Below are 13,586 nucleotides of genomic sequence, written 5' to 3'. Positions count from 1 at the left end.
CTGGGGCCGCCATATCCAGTGATTGAGATCTGGGGGTGAGCTAGGATGGAGCCCTATGCCTCGGAGGATTGGGGTTCGGGACTGGGCAAGTCCACACTAAATGTTCAACGTCAGCGTCTGACGCAGGAAGCACACAGAAGGCGCAAGTGTCCAAAAACCTCGCGTGATATCGCGCAGGCTAAGCGTTGGTAACTGTAACTGCTGAGGATAACGACAACCAAAAACCGAAGCCTCCGCAGCATGACCTTCTCCCAACGGGCAAGCCCACTGGAAAGGTCAGTTCCACGCGGTTGAAGTAAAGCACGCGTGGCGCGACGGAGGGTTTCCTACTCCGCCAGCAGTTCCTTCATGGTAGATACTCGAAGAAATGGTAGGGGCCGTGGGAGGTTATTGTGGCAGGCGCGATCCACCGGTGTGTGGGCAGGAAGCATGTCCCCGCGAATCCAGAAAACGCGGGCAAGGCATAGATAACTCTTCTTTCTCTACGCTCAACACGACGCAAATCCCCAATAGCTGACATTGAGTCAGTATAAAGTTCTGCCTTGTCCCTAGCAGTCAAAGTCAATGCAAGCGCCTGCAAGCCACCCCATGTGGCTTATGGAATGGCTTATGAATGGCTTATGGAACTAAACGTGTCTAAATGTAAAGTCATGCGCATATCACGGATTACTAACAGCCCCCCTGTGTACTATTTGAACAACGTTTCATTAGAGCTCGTCAATTCTTATAAATACCTAGGTGTCCACATTTCAGCTAACCTAAATTGGACGCTCCACATAGAACATATAATTAGCAAAGCTAACCGCATGTTGGGTTATCTGAGCCGTAACTTCTCAAAATCCCCATCCTCATTGAAACTTTTGCTTTATAAAGCACTAATCAGGTCAAAACTCGAGTATGCTACGCCAGTCTGTGACCCCTGCCGCGATAATCTAATTACTGCTCTTGAAATGGTACAAAATAACTCTGTTCGCTTCCTTCACTCCAACTATAACCATACTGCAAGCATCTCGTCCATAAAATCCATCATCGGGCTTCCATCTTTAGCTTCCAGTTGGACCACTTTTCGTCTTACATTGTTTCACAAACTATACCATCATCCCATCCTACACAACCAACTCATTATACAGCCGCAATACATTTCCCGCCGAATCGATCACGCTCACAAAGTTGGCATCGAACATAGCAGCACGCGACATTTTTCCGAATCGTTCATCCTGAGAACATCACGTGTTCGGAACCGCCTTCCCCAAGTGTCGTGTTCATTAATGATAACCGTTTATTTCACAATGCGTTAGTTTTGTTGTATAACCAGGATAATTTGTTTGGTTACCATAGTTGCTGTATTCTCATGTGTTTTTGCTTTGTTTTTCTAACCCACTCCCCTCTGTAATGCCTCTGGGCCTGAGAGTATAATAAATAAATAAATAAAAATAAATAAATAAATGGCAGTAAGTTCCGCTAGTAGGCTTGAGAGTGTACGGAGGGACTCGTACGCACAGCTCTGATTTAGGGCAGGGTAGTAGGTACACTTTACGGCTGCGGCGAGGAAGCAGCCGTATGCCCCGGCTTCCGCAAAAGCCTAGATAGCCAGCGGTGGCGCCTCAGGTGCCCAGTCACGTACACGAAGGGCGATACCTGGAGGCTGGTGAAGGCACGAGGTACGGACGTGTAGCTATGTCAGAAGCGTGTTGTCCACACCTGATGGTACAGCCAGGGTGGCTTTGACGCGGGAAAGGCTGGCATCGTATTCGGCGGCTGGCGCATGTACGTGCCGAGAGGTGTAGCTTCTAGGACCAGTGCACGTTTCAGCAGGCGTGTAGTACGACTGTGATGACTGTGTTCATCTGGTTTATTTACCGGGCTTCTGCTTGGAGGTGTGTAAGTGGTGTAAGGCGGGTGAGGCCAGTAATTGACTGCATGGCGGCATCGCTTTAGCCCCCAGCCGGTCCTAGTATTATCGCCTCATGCGCTCGAACTGTGCCCGGTACACAAGGCTTGAGTGTATCACGGAGCACACTAGGAGGCCGGCAATCTTCCAGCCGGCCCCGCCAGACTTCTTAAAAATGCAGCTTACGAGGAGGAGCATCTGAACGGCTTTATGCTGAGCAGTTTTAGAGCAACTGAGCTGCTGACCCTGAAGCCGATATCACCAATAACAGAACGCGAAGGTGACCAACAATGGGAAGGGCGGATCAATTGAACTGCAGTGCCATTGTTGATAATGCAAAGGACCGACGGTCCCAAGCATCCGCGACGGAAAGCGCAGCAGCCTTCTTTTGAGTGGGGTCAGTATAACGTTCCGGCACCATTTCTGGCAGTGCTTTAATGCTTGCTGAAGGCACTCTTTTTTTCGGGGAAAGGTACGGATGAACTCATCATAGAGTAATGTCATCCGCATACAAGCGGACATACAAGTCTTGCATAGTGGAAAGGAGTCAACCTAGCGGCAAAAAGACAATATTAAAAGTAGTGGAGGCATAACAGAGCTCGTATGGTACGCGTGAACTGGTGTACATGAGCGGAAGCTTCTAGAATTGATACTTATAGAAAAAAACGGTGTTGAAGAAAGGATTTCTTAAAGTCACAGACTTTGTCTGGGAGGCGAAGGCAACGTAGGATTTAAAATACTCCGGCGAGGCTAACGTTGACATGCACCGTACATATGTTCATTGCTAGTACAGTACTCACACAGCGAGAATGGCCTCCCTCCAAAACCATAAATGACCGGTATTTCAAGCCATCTTCACTACCAAGATGAGGCTTCAATTCTATTTGGGTCAGGTCATACAATTGAAATGTATCAAGCCACCACTGAAGAGATGTGCAAGCTTGCGCTCCAACAGCTTGCACAGCGTAGCCGTGAAAGTGATGGGCCGCAACTTGCGAAGTTTGTGTGGTGGTTTCCAGGCTTTGGGATCGGAGCAATATCTGCCAGGAATCAGGAATAGCCATACCTGATTTATAGAGTCCAGAATCATCGTGAGAGCATGGTCGTCTATATATTTTATACCTCATCAGTAATGCATAGGGATCCAGAGCAGTCCGCAGTTTAGCTCGATTTATCGCGGCCAAGAACTAAGCCATTGAGAATGGTAAGTGATTTCCACAAATGGCATCATGAGTTGACGGTAAGCCCACACTTCTCGGAAGGGTAAACAGAATAGGCATTGCAAGAGGCACAGTATCAAAGGCAGGGAGCCAGGCCCGGGCAACATTGGGGGAAATTGTCCCGTATCCTGGTTTGATGCAATGCAAGCACTGCCTGCTGCTTCAGGAGGGTGACTGTCGGATAGCATGTCGCGAAAAGTGCGCCAGACAGACGCCTCAGAAGATGACAGACCGAGATGAGAGCACTAGTCATTCAATCGCCACCTGGACAGTCTTTTGTCGTGCCGTCTAGCAGCAGCAGTGAAGCGCTGGTAGTAAAGCCTGGCTGGTATCGACGAAGTGTCCCGGGTAGCAATTACTTCGATTCCTGATGTTTGGCCTATCGCTCTAGGAGCAGAAGATTGGTCTTTGGGCTGGTCTCCTCCCCCCACGTATGCTGGTGGGCGTACGCAAGGAACCTGCAATGCAAATAGGTGGGTTCTGGGATGATCGCTGAGATGGGAGCGGTAAGGTTAGATCGGAAGGTATCCCTGTTCAGCACAGTGCCAGCCTAGAAAGGCTACCCGTTCAATTCAGCAAAAGACCGATGCGAAGGGGGTGGGGATCACTGCCGCAACAGTCCCCTTCGCATTGCCAAAAAATAACTTGCATACCCAGCAACCACGACAGGACAGGTGAATCGGGGGGCATCAGTACGAGCGTACACCATGGTGTTGGGCTAGTAATCGCATTCAGCAGTGTTAAGCTGGAATTGGTTAAACGGGTGTCCCCAGTCACAGTGAGGAGAATTGAAGTCTCCGTAAACAGGAATGGGGCACCTAGGGTTACTTCGCCGTAGTTGGGTATGCCAACCAAGCCGCAGGCGAGTACCACAACCACTAGAAGGGCGCAGGTAGCACGACGCCAGTATCACCGGACAACACGGAAGCTGCACTCTTACCCCCACCCCTTCCAAACATTCTGTACACCACGAGGATAGAGCTATAAGGTATTGAGGAAACCGAGATAGTACATAAGTTGCCCCCTTGCACGGAGGGCTAGAAGTTGAGCTGCACCGCCGATCAGGAATGGGTGACCCAGCATATGCCATAAATTTAGGCAAGCCGTGAGTGATATATTTTCCTCAAGCAAGAAAACCCAGGCATGGAGCTTCCCCAGACGTAGGCTTTCCCGCATCTCTCCAATTTTTGTAAAGAAACCCCGTCAGTTTCACTGAACCAATATTGTTGAGGTTCAGGCATAGTAGCGTAATAGTTGAAGTTGTGTGGCCAGTACACAAACCAGTGTCTGTAGCTGGTTTGCCACAATCTGGAGAAGCTCCTTGTCTTTCAGAGTAGAGGAGGTAGGCTGAGAAAGAAGGTTAGTCATAGACGGTGCATAATGATGAGACTTGGACAAAAACGGGCTAGACAAGGTAGGTGTTGCAGGTTCTTTCTCTAGCGTGTTGAGACCTTCGCGGGCTGAGTTTCCTAATTTCAACATGCAGCAAAGCCAGTTGGTGATCTACGGCCACAAGCTCATCACCCGCTAGAGACAAGGGCGTCCGAGAAACACTATCCGGCGATGGCTAAACCACGAACAGCATAAAGTCAACAGCGTAAATCGTAAACTCCTCCTCCTGCACTGCATTCTCATCTTCTTCCTATAAACAGTAAATATTGTTGAACGTTGAGGTTGGGTCTGGCCTGGAACGAGCACGCCATGCACAGCGCTTCGCACGCGTTGCCTTGTTTTTGGTTAGGGAGCCTGTATTTACAATCTCTTGATCATCACACCGAAAGAGACCACACTTGAACTTTGGCTGTTGGGGTGAAGTAGTTCACATCTTGTTATAATCCCGTGTTGGGCACTGACGTGAAAAGCTCAAATGGGCTCTACGAAAGCAAAGGTAGCAGTGCACTACCCCTGCTAGGAAAGGAAAGTATCTGAGGACACAACCATTAAAAAAACACTGTTTGAGGCCTTTAATGGGCCCCGTAACGTCATGAGGCAGGTGCGGGCAGATCCCTTATACAGCACGAGAAACACTACATCCGTGTCACACCCGATGTTATCTCGAAGGTTGCGCAGATCCTCCCCGGAATCAATGCCGTTGACGACGAAACGGCGGATGTAACTTCATGATATGTGGCATGCTTGTGCTTTAAGAATTTTGGTGGACGGAAGGTCTATGTGTTGTAGAGAGTGCAACTTAGCTGCTGAATTTGTAGATGTCACCCACACTGACGCAGTGTTAGTAGCTGAGTAATAAGCGTATATAGAAAATTCAGTGGTGCTGATGCAGTCATCAAGCATATTCGGCAGTCTTTGTGGGTAAACTGGGGATATTGAAATGCGATGGAGTGTATTTCGGCAAAGTTGGCGCAGCTAACTCAAACTCAATTTTTTTTTTCGAATCACCACTTACTTAAACTCGGAGTGAATGCTGAGCAGCATATCTCCGCTCAGTCAAACTGAGAACTCACTCGGACAGAAAACTCAAATAGTACTGAAACTAAAACTGTACTTAAACTCAAAATGTACTGAAACTCAAACTGTACTCCATAATCAAAATTTACTCAATACTCAGAATGTACTGAAATCTCAAAGTGTGCTCAAACTCAAAATGTACTCAAACTCAAAATGAACCAAAAACTCAAAATGTACTCATACTCAAAATCTACTGAAACTAGAAATGTACTTAGTACTCCAAATGTTCTAAAACTCAAAATGTACTCGAACTCGAAATGTACTCAAAACTCAGCATGTACGTAACTCATAATGTATTCAAACTAAAAACTTACTCAAATTTAAAATGTACTCAAACTCAAAATGGACCCAAAACTCAATACGTACTCCAAACTGAAATGAACTCAGAAGTCAACATGGACTGAAAACTGGAAATAAATAAAAGCTCGAATGAATTCAAAACTTTCTCCTGCTGAGAATTTACTCGAACTGAGATGGACTCTGATTTCATTAGCATTCAGAGTTTTAAAATTCACGCATGGTAAAAATATTACGGGTGCAAATTCGTGAGCTCAAACTCTTGCTTTCGGTACGACTTGACACCATAACTCCTGTGAGGTCGGAAACATTTTTGGTCTCGGATTTAATACAGGTATATCTGCTAGACCTGATGATTAGCTCTGGTTGCAAGCAATTGTACGTATATATTGGATACCAAGCTCTTGATGTAGCCTGCGTGTTTGTGTTCATGACAGAGGCGGTTCATACTCGATGGTGTGCTGGAGCCCTGGGGCGAAACAAACAACTTGGGCGAGGGTTCGTGTGTTCATTACTCAGTTCATTTACGTCGAAGATGTTTAGGGTTACGGTTCCTTGCATTTTTGCTCTGCATCCTGAAAAAAACGCTTTGTGTTTTTGCAAACAGACTCAGTGAATCTCTGAAGAGTTAGACGTTTATAGATATGCTCTTGCTTTCTAATGCGTAGCATTCTTGGCCGACTAACCACCTACCACGGCCAGGATCGTGTAATGCCCTCAATTTCCACAAAACTTCCGATATCCCGGAAGTTCAACCCGTAATCATTATAAAAGCGTAAATGTGGATAGTTCATCAAACGAAATGTTAAAAAAAAGAAAAGAAAATGTAAGAAAAAATATTTAAAAGGGTGAACCGTGTAACACGGGAGTCATGGATAGCCACAGATTAGGTTAAAATTTAAAGTGATGGGCTGCTAGGGTATGCGGGGTATCAAATTGAAGGTCTCCACAAGGGAAATCACGAGGTACAAACAAACAATGCTTTGTGGGCATAATCATGACATAGTTATAGTCAGTCATAATAAAGATTTTACTTCATAATGATGACCTAAAGGCACGGGGGTCTCAAATAAATGTTTCTTTTAAGAAATAACGTTGGACAAATAAGAAATATATCATAGTAGTAATGAGGCATGGTCACGGTGAAATATACAATCATTTCAAATTCATTGAGATGTCGCTAATGTGTCCGCCGCACCAAATTGATGATCTCGGTTCAGGGATTCGCATGCAACAAGAATGCTTTCTGGTTATAATCGTGACATACTCATGCTGAGTCATAGATATGAGTAACATTCATAGTGGTGTGCGCTAGAGCACGTGGGGTGTCAAAAATTAGGTTCAATGAGAGAAATCAAGTGATACAAGCAAAAATTCCTCCTCGTTCTGCGAATCGATGAGGTTCTGTCCTCACCGATTCGCAGACAGCCTGCCCAAACTACCAGATTGGCCGCATTTCATTATCAGCCCTACTTACTCATCGTCCAAACTGCTCGACAACCTCTAATATCTGCATCGTTTGGGCACCTGGACACGCTGCCATCGCCAGCAATGAATCGGCTCATCCCATAGCTCGCGATTTGATACACCGAACTATCGGCAATTGTGGCCAATGTTTACCACATCAACATCAACTCCACCCGCTGTTCGGCTGCGCAGAGATTCCGTCCATATGCAAGCAAACTCCCCGCAGCTACAGCTTCGCTTCTGCTTCAGACAAACACCTGCCCACATCTCACCCGCGTTGACCTCATCTTCACCACACAACATTCCTTACTCTGTATTTATTTTCCCCAGCCTGGCACCTTCGACCACATCATAATAATTAATTTATTATTTATTAATGTTTACTGATACTGCAAATCACAGTTGGGATTTTAGCAGAAAGTGCATGTTATAAAAAAACAATAATACAAAAAAATCATTTGCAATTTCAAGGTATCCTAACATATACATACCTGAGGGAGATGCATGTTAAGGGCTAAACATTTCCAACACTGGACAATCGTTTTTGGGGAGGAAGTTTAACGTTGAAAAAAAATCAGTAGGTGCAAGACCTAGCGTCACAAAAAAACAAATTCAAAAATATGTAGATGAAAACAATTATACCAGCAGCAACCCGTGACAAGCAGATAACAACAATATTCCTTCAGTGATATTACAGACAAGAAAAGGCGCACCGAACATTATTAATTGACAGAATTTGCCAGAGAATCAGTTAAACATTGTCTTCTTGTAAGCGCTCGTTTACTAATGTGGTAAAATTATCTAATGAAGTGCAGTTTGTTATGCAAGGACTTAGCCTGTTCCATTTTTTTGGTTCTAATGGGAAGAACGAATATCTAAATGAGTGTGTGTGAAACGAACACTTGTTAAGCGTTTCGCAATGCGTGTGGCGTGTCATTCGTGTTTGTATCGTATTTCAATTTACTCATTGTTATCTCGCCATGAATCAACTGATGCATGAATCTCAGGCGCGCAAGTTTGGCTCTGTTTTGAAATATTGCTAAATATATTTTCTCAAATTTTTAGTGGGTGCGCCAGATAAATGGTACATATTGTAAAGAAACCTAATTGCTTTCCTATGTATGCCTTCAATCTTCTTCATTTGAGGGACAGTAAAAGGAAACGAAACGATATTGGTGTACTCCAACACAGGTATGACGAAAGTTTCGTATGCAATTAGTTTTGTTCCTGCAGGGGCTAACTGAAGGCGTCGTCAAAGAAACATTAATCGCCGTAACGCGGCGTTAGGTAAGATTGATATGTGAGAGTAACATTTAAGATCCTGAGTTATTGTGAGGCCGAGGTATTTATGTCCGTATACTCAGGACGAGTACATGGTGATAAAGGTGTAGGAAAATTCAGACCTGTGTTTTTTTCTGATCATTGTCAGCAAAACAGATTTTTAGAGTTCATTGTCATTTGACAATTAGTGCACCAGTTTGATACCGTGTGCAGGGCATTCCTCACCGCTTTGCGATCGTCGTGGGAGTTGAGTGCCTTATATAGTATACAATCATCTGCGAAAAGATTTACGTTTACGGGAATATTTAGGGCAAGTCATAATTAATATAGGAAGCACCGAAGGTGCTGCGACGCTACCTTAAGGTACTCCAGAATTTGCTGCGGCTATTGGGGACATTTTATTGTTTATCTCAAATTACCTATCAGTGGGGTAATCTTTAATACAGCCAATAACCAACCAATTTGGGAAATAGCTGACTGAAGCTTTTAAATATTTGTTTGTATATATATACATATATATATATATATATATATATATACATATATATATATATATATATATATGTTTATTTATTTATTTATCCCCGCCCTATATATCGAGCGGGGATAAATTGGTCACAGTTGGCGCAGGACCGAGGTAATTGGAGAATAATGGGAGAGGCCTTTGCCCTTCAGTGGGCGTAGATAGGCTGGTGATGATGATGATGATTATGTTATATATAGGATTTGCAAATGAGGGGCTCATTAGGAACTACAGAAAGAAATGCCGGCAGTCTACAGGGCCAAAGAAGGCATAGGGGAATGGTTGGACTATTTTTTACCGCTAGTAACATTACCTTTTTTATATATCTATATAATTACGTGAGAAAGAAAGAAAAACACGCGCCCAGAGTGGGGACCGAACCCACGCCTTTTGATTGGATCTCTAATGCCTTACCAACTCGGCTATCTGGGCGACTGGGTTCTCCTTCACTTTCTGGGGTATTTAGATCTACTACAACTGTATCTGACGCTTGAGGGTGGTAGCCAGTGCAACTCAGACTGCCGGCATTTCATTCTTTATATATATATATATATCTGTATATATCATCACCATCATCATCATCACCACCAGCCTATCTACGCCCACTGCAGGGCAAAGGCTTCTCCCATGATTCTCCAATTATCTCGGTCCTGTGCCAACTGTGACGAATTTATCCCCGCAAACTTCTTAATCTCATCGGCCCATCTAACCTTCTGCCGCCCCCTGCAACGCTTGCCTTCTCTAGGGATCCACTCTGTTACCCTAATGACCAGCGGTTATCTTGCCTTCGCATTACTTGCCCTGCGCACGTCCATTTCTTCTTCTTAATTTTTTATAATATGTCTTTAACACCAGTTTGCTCCCTGACCCATTCCGCTCTCTTCATGCCTTTTAATGTTACACCTATCATTTTCCGTTCCATTGTCCGCTGAGTCATTCTCAATTTAAGTTGAACCCTCTTAGTGAGCCTCCAAGTTTCTGCGCCGTAGGTGAGTACCGGTAAGATGCAGCTGTCATACACGTTCTTCTTCAGCGACAATTGTACGCTGCTATTCATTATCTGAGAATGTCTGCCATGTGCACCCCACCCGATTCTGATCCTTCTAATTATCTCTGCCTCATGGTTGGGGTCTGGGGTCACAACTTGGCCTAAGTAGATATATTCGCTTATCTATATATATACATATATTTATATATATATATATATATATATATATATATATATATATATATATACATACGTATATATATATATAAAATATATATATATATATATAGATTTATAGCTGCACAGCTGCGGAGACCAGTCGTTGCTAACGAGTGCGTCGCGCACGCAGGATATTCGTCCACTTTGTTTTGAATTCAGGACGCCAAGGCATGTCGCTTGTTGCTCTGGCCGCGGCCTATTACCACCAGCCAGCTATACCCAAGCGCCTTTTTACGCCACCGCTTGCTTTCCTCCGTATCGCCCTCAACCATCGCCGTAGAATTTGCCCTCTGAGCCGAATGACCAGACAACGTTCACTCGCTGCCATTCCATCTTTAAACAAAGCTTTATACCTCTACTCCTGAAGGGTTCTTTCGCGACCCTTCGTGTCAACAGAAAACATCCGCGAACAATTAAAAGAAGTTACTGGCAATGCCAGGAATCGATTCTGGAACTAGTAGATAACAAAGCGAGAGCCCGTGGTCTTACCGATTGAGCTACGAGCCCTTGCAGAGGCGGGGAAGACAGGTGGCGCACTCAAGCACATTTGCTGGTTTACCCCTGCAGTCTCTCTGAATGCAACGTGATTAGTTCACGTGACCTCTTGAACCGCTATGCGCCCCGCCCACGAGACGTTTGGCGGCTGTGTGCGCGCCTTACGCATGCGCAAGGAGGTACAAAAAAGGAAGCTCACACCAACGCGTAGCATCTCGCTTCTAGTATGCCATTGTGCTAAATCCCATTGCCCCCAGTGTTCGCTATAAAAAGCAGAGATCCTTGCGTCGGCACTCACGTGAAACGCCTCATCAAGGATAACATTCAAATTTTCCTTCATGACCAGGCCATCATTCCAAGACGCAGAATCAAGATCCTGGGCCTACATCTCCTGGCCAAAACCAAAGGTGACGTATCTTTGGAGTTGCTGAAACACAGTATCAATCGAAACATACACATGATCAGGCGAGTTGACACCAAGAAGCGAGGCCTCAAAGCAACGGATACCTTTCGAATAATTCGAGCTTTTGCCATCTCGAGAATCACTCACGCCCTCCCCCGTGTCTGGTTCTGGGTAAGGACGGCACAAAGGTGCTTGATATAATGATTATAAGGGCCATTGAGCAAACATTGGTATTCCCATGAGTGCCCGCACGGAGAGGCTGCTTAGGATGGGACTCCACAACATGATCGAAGGTCTCATAAAGGGCCATCTATCTAACCAGAAGCTCCGATTGAGCAGACCTGGAGTGGGTATCCGCATCTTTTACCAGACTGGCTGGGACGTACAGAATGTAACTTCGCGTGATGTAATGCCGAACTCCTGCCGAGAAGAACTAAAAAGGCTCCTTTGTTTAGAAACATGAACCCTCCACATGACGAGGGTCGCCGACAAGCACGGGCTTAAGCGGTCAACACCACCCTCGGTTTGGATCACATAGTTGTCTACACAGATGCCTCCAACTTCGAGGGTAGCAATACGCCATCCTCGTGGCTACCTCCAGAAGCAACCTCCTTGCGTATGCTTCACTCTAAACCGAAGTAATGACGGCAGCAGAAGAAGCAGCCTTCGCCTTGGCTCTACTCAACCAGGGGTTTGGAATGGAGTCAGCGATTCCTAACAACCCTACCAGAATTACCAGTCTGGGTGGGTGTCCCGTGCTGCACTGATTAAGCTAAAAAACCGCTCCCCCACCGGTTCCATTCAGTTCATCTGAACACCCGCTCACGCTTCTATGGAGGCCATCGAATACGCCGACCAACAAGCCAGCGCTTCTAGACAGTTAACCACTTGTCATGTTCAGAGACATAACACAGCATTCTCGCCTTCAGAGACAGACCTTACGCTTGCCTTACCCTGAACGTTCTAGTGAACAAGAAACTACCTTATGGCTCATATGGTGCTACTCCTTCCCACACATTTCATGTCTTTAATTATGGCACTGAAATTGCTACAACGCTAATGTAACTTTTGCTCAGAAGTAGGAACACTCCGCCACATAATCGAGGTGTGCGACTTTAGCCCTGAGCACCCTCGTCTCTTCTAGTCAACTACCCAAAAAGAGTAATAGGAGAGACCGCTATCCAGTCCCTCTCTGTCTACCCAGCTTCAGCTGGTGGACAGAGCACAGGCAGCGCGGATGGCATATGGGCTCCAATGAAGGAACCACCCCCATGCGCCGCCCTCTGGGCCATTCTGAAATCTGAAAAGTATTTCTCTTTCGCCCCCTTTTCTCTTCCTACGCCTGCTTCTCGTGCTACTGCTTTTCCTGCTCCTCTGACTCTGCCACCGATCTCGCCGCCTCGACCAGCGGTGGCAGAGATGACTAAGGACATCAAGTAACAGCGGTTTTGAGCGTTCTTTATTTTATAAAAAGGGGCTCATCTGCTCATCTGCTACACCAAAAGAACTAATCCAACCTCCATTCATGCATCATGCATTGATTTAACCTGGTCAAAAAAATATCTCTTTCAAGTAATGAAGGGTATGGTTAGGTGCACTTCACTTGTCTCTGGTTTCACTATTTGAAGAGCCACGTGTGTGATTGTAGGTGACATTGCATGTGTAAGCGCTTTGCTTTCAACAACCTTCGCAGGATACATTGGCACGCATTTTTTCTTTGTCGCCGCTCTGTATTTCTCGTGCATCACCGCCTTACTAATGGCGAAAAGCAAATTTAGAAGCTGCAGTTCTGCAGGCAAGTGCTGCGTCACCATCAAATCCTAGGTGTGCTCATTCTTCGCCTTAAAATGTTATCGACGTAATTGTTGAAGTTGCCCCTGCTGTTACTCTCATCTACACTGGAGCCGTTGTTTCTTCATCCTGTCGCTTCATTCGAAAAGTCGTGGCTCCCCTTTCTGGACTGTTGTTTCGCACCGCCAATTACCCCACCATTAAGTCGCTAGCCAACTACACTGCTCGCGTCATCATTCAGAACAGATTGTGCATCGTTTCATTCGTCGTGCTACCTTCTTGTTCTCACACCTTCGTCGGGTGGGGCTTTCTTTCCAACAATAACTGCGACGATATTTGTTCCTGTGCTGAAATTGATCTGTTTTCATTTTCCTTGCAAGATTCCGGTCATACCCCTACGAAATTACTCGTAGTTGAAGACACGGATGTCTCCCCTGCTCCTCCGTCTTTGTTACCCTGTGTTGTACCTCGGCCACTGACACAACTGTTTTGTTTTTGCGTTCAGACGTTTTCCTCCACCACAAATACCTACATCTGCCTTC

The 13,586-nt window shown here is 45.5% G+C and overlaps 1 long non-coding RNA gene and 1 other non-coding gene across 4 annotated transcripts in view; one reads left to right on the top strand and one right to left on the bottom strand.

Annotated features, from left to right (window-relative positions):
• LOC144141354 (uncharacterized) overlaps positions 1–13,586 on the top strand; it is a 100,101-nt gene that overhangs the window by 3,485 nt on the left and 83,030 nt on the right. The gene's annotated exons all lie outside the window — the stretch shown is intronic.
• Positions 9,509–9,580, bottom strand: Trnag-ucc (transfer RNA glycine (anticodon UCC)). The gene has a single exon. It is a non-coding gene; the product is annotated as a tRNA-Gly (tRNA).

The sequence above is a fragment of the Haemaphysalis longicornis genome, unplaced genomic scaffold (genome assembly GCF_048455015.1).
Source record: "Haemaphysalis longicornis isolate Haplotype H1 unplaced genomic scaffold, Haemaphysalis longicornis Haplotype H1 scaffold_6, whole genome shotgun sequence".
NCBI lineage: Eukaryota > Metazoa > Arthropoda > Arachnida > Ixodida > Ixodidae > Haemaphysalis > Haemaphysalis longicornis.
Note: the sequence above shows the minus strand (reverse complement) of the source record. Positions and strands in the feature narration are given on the sequence as shown.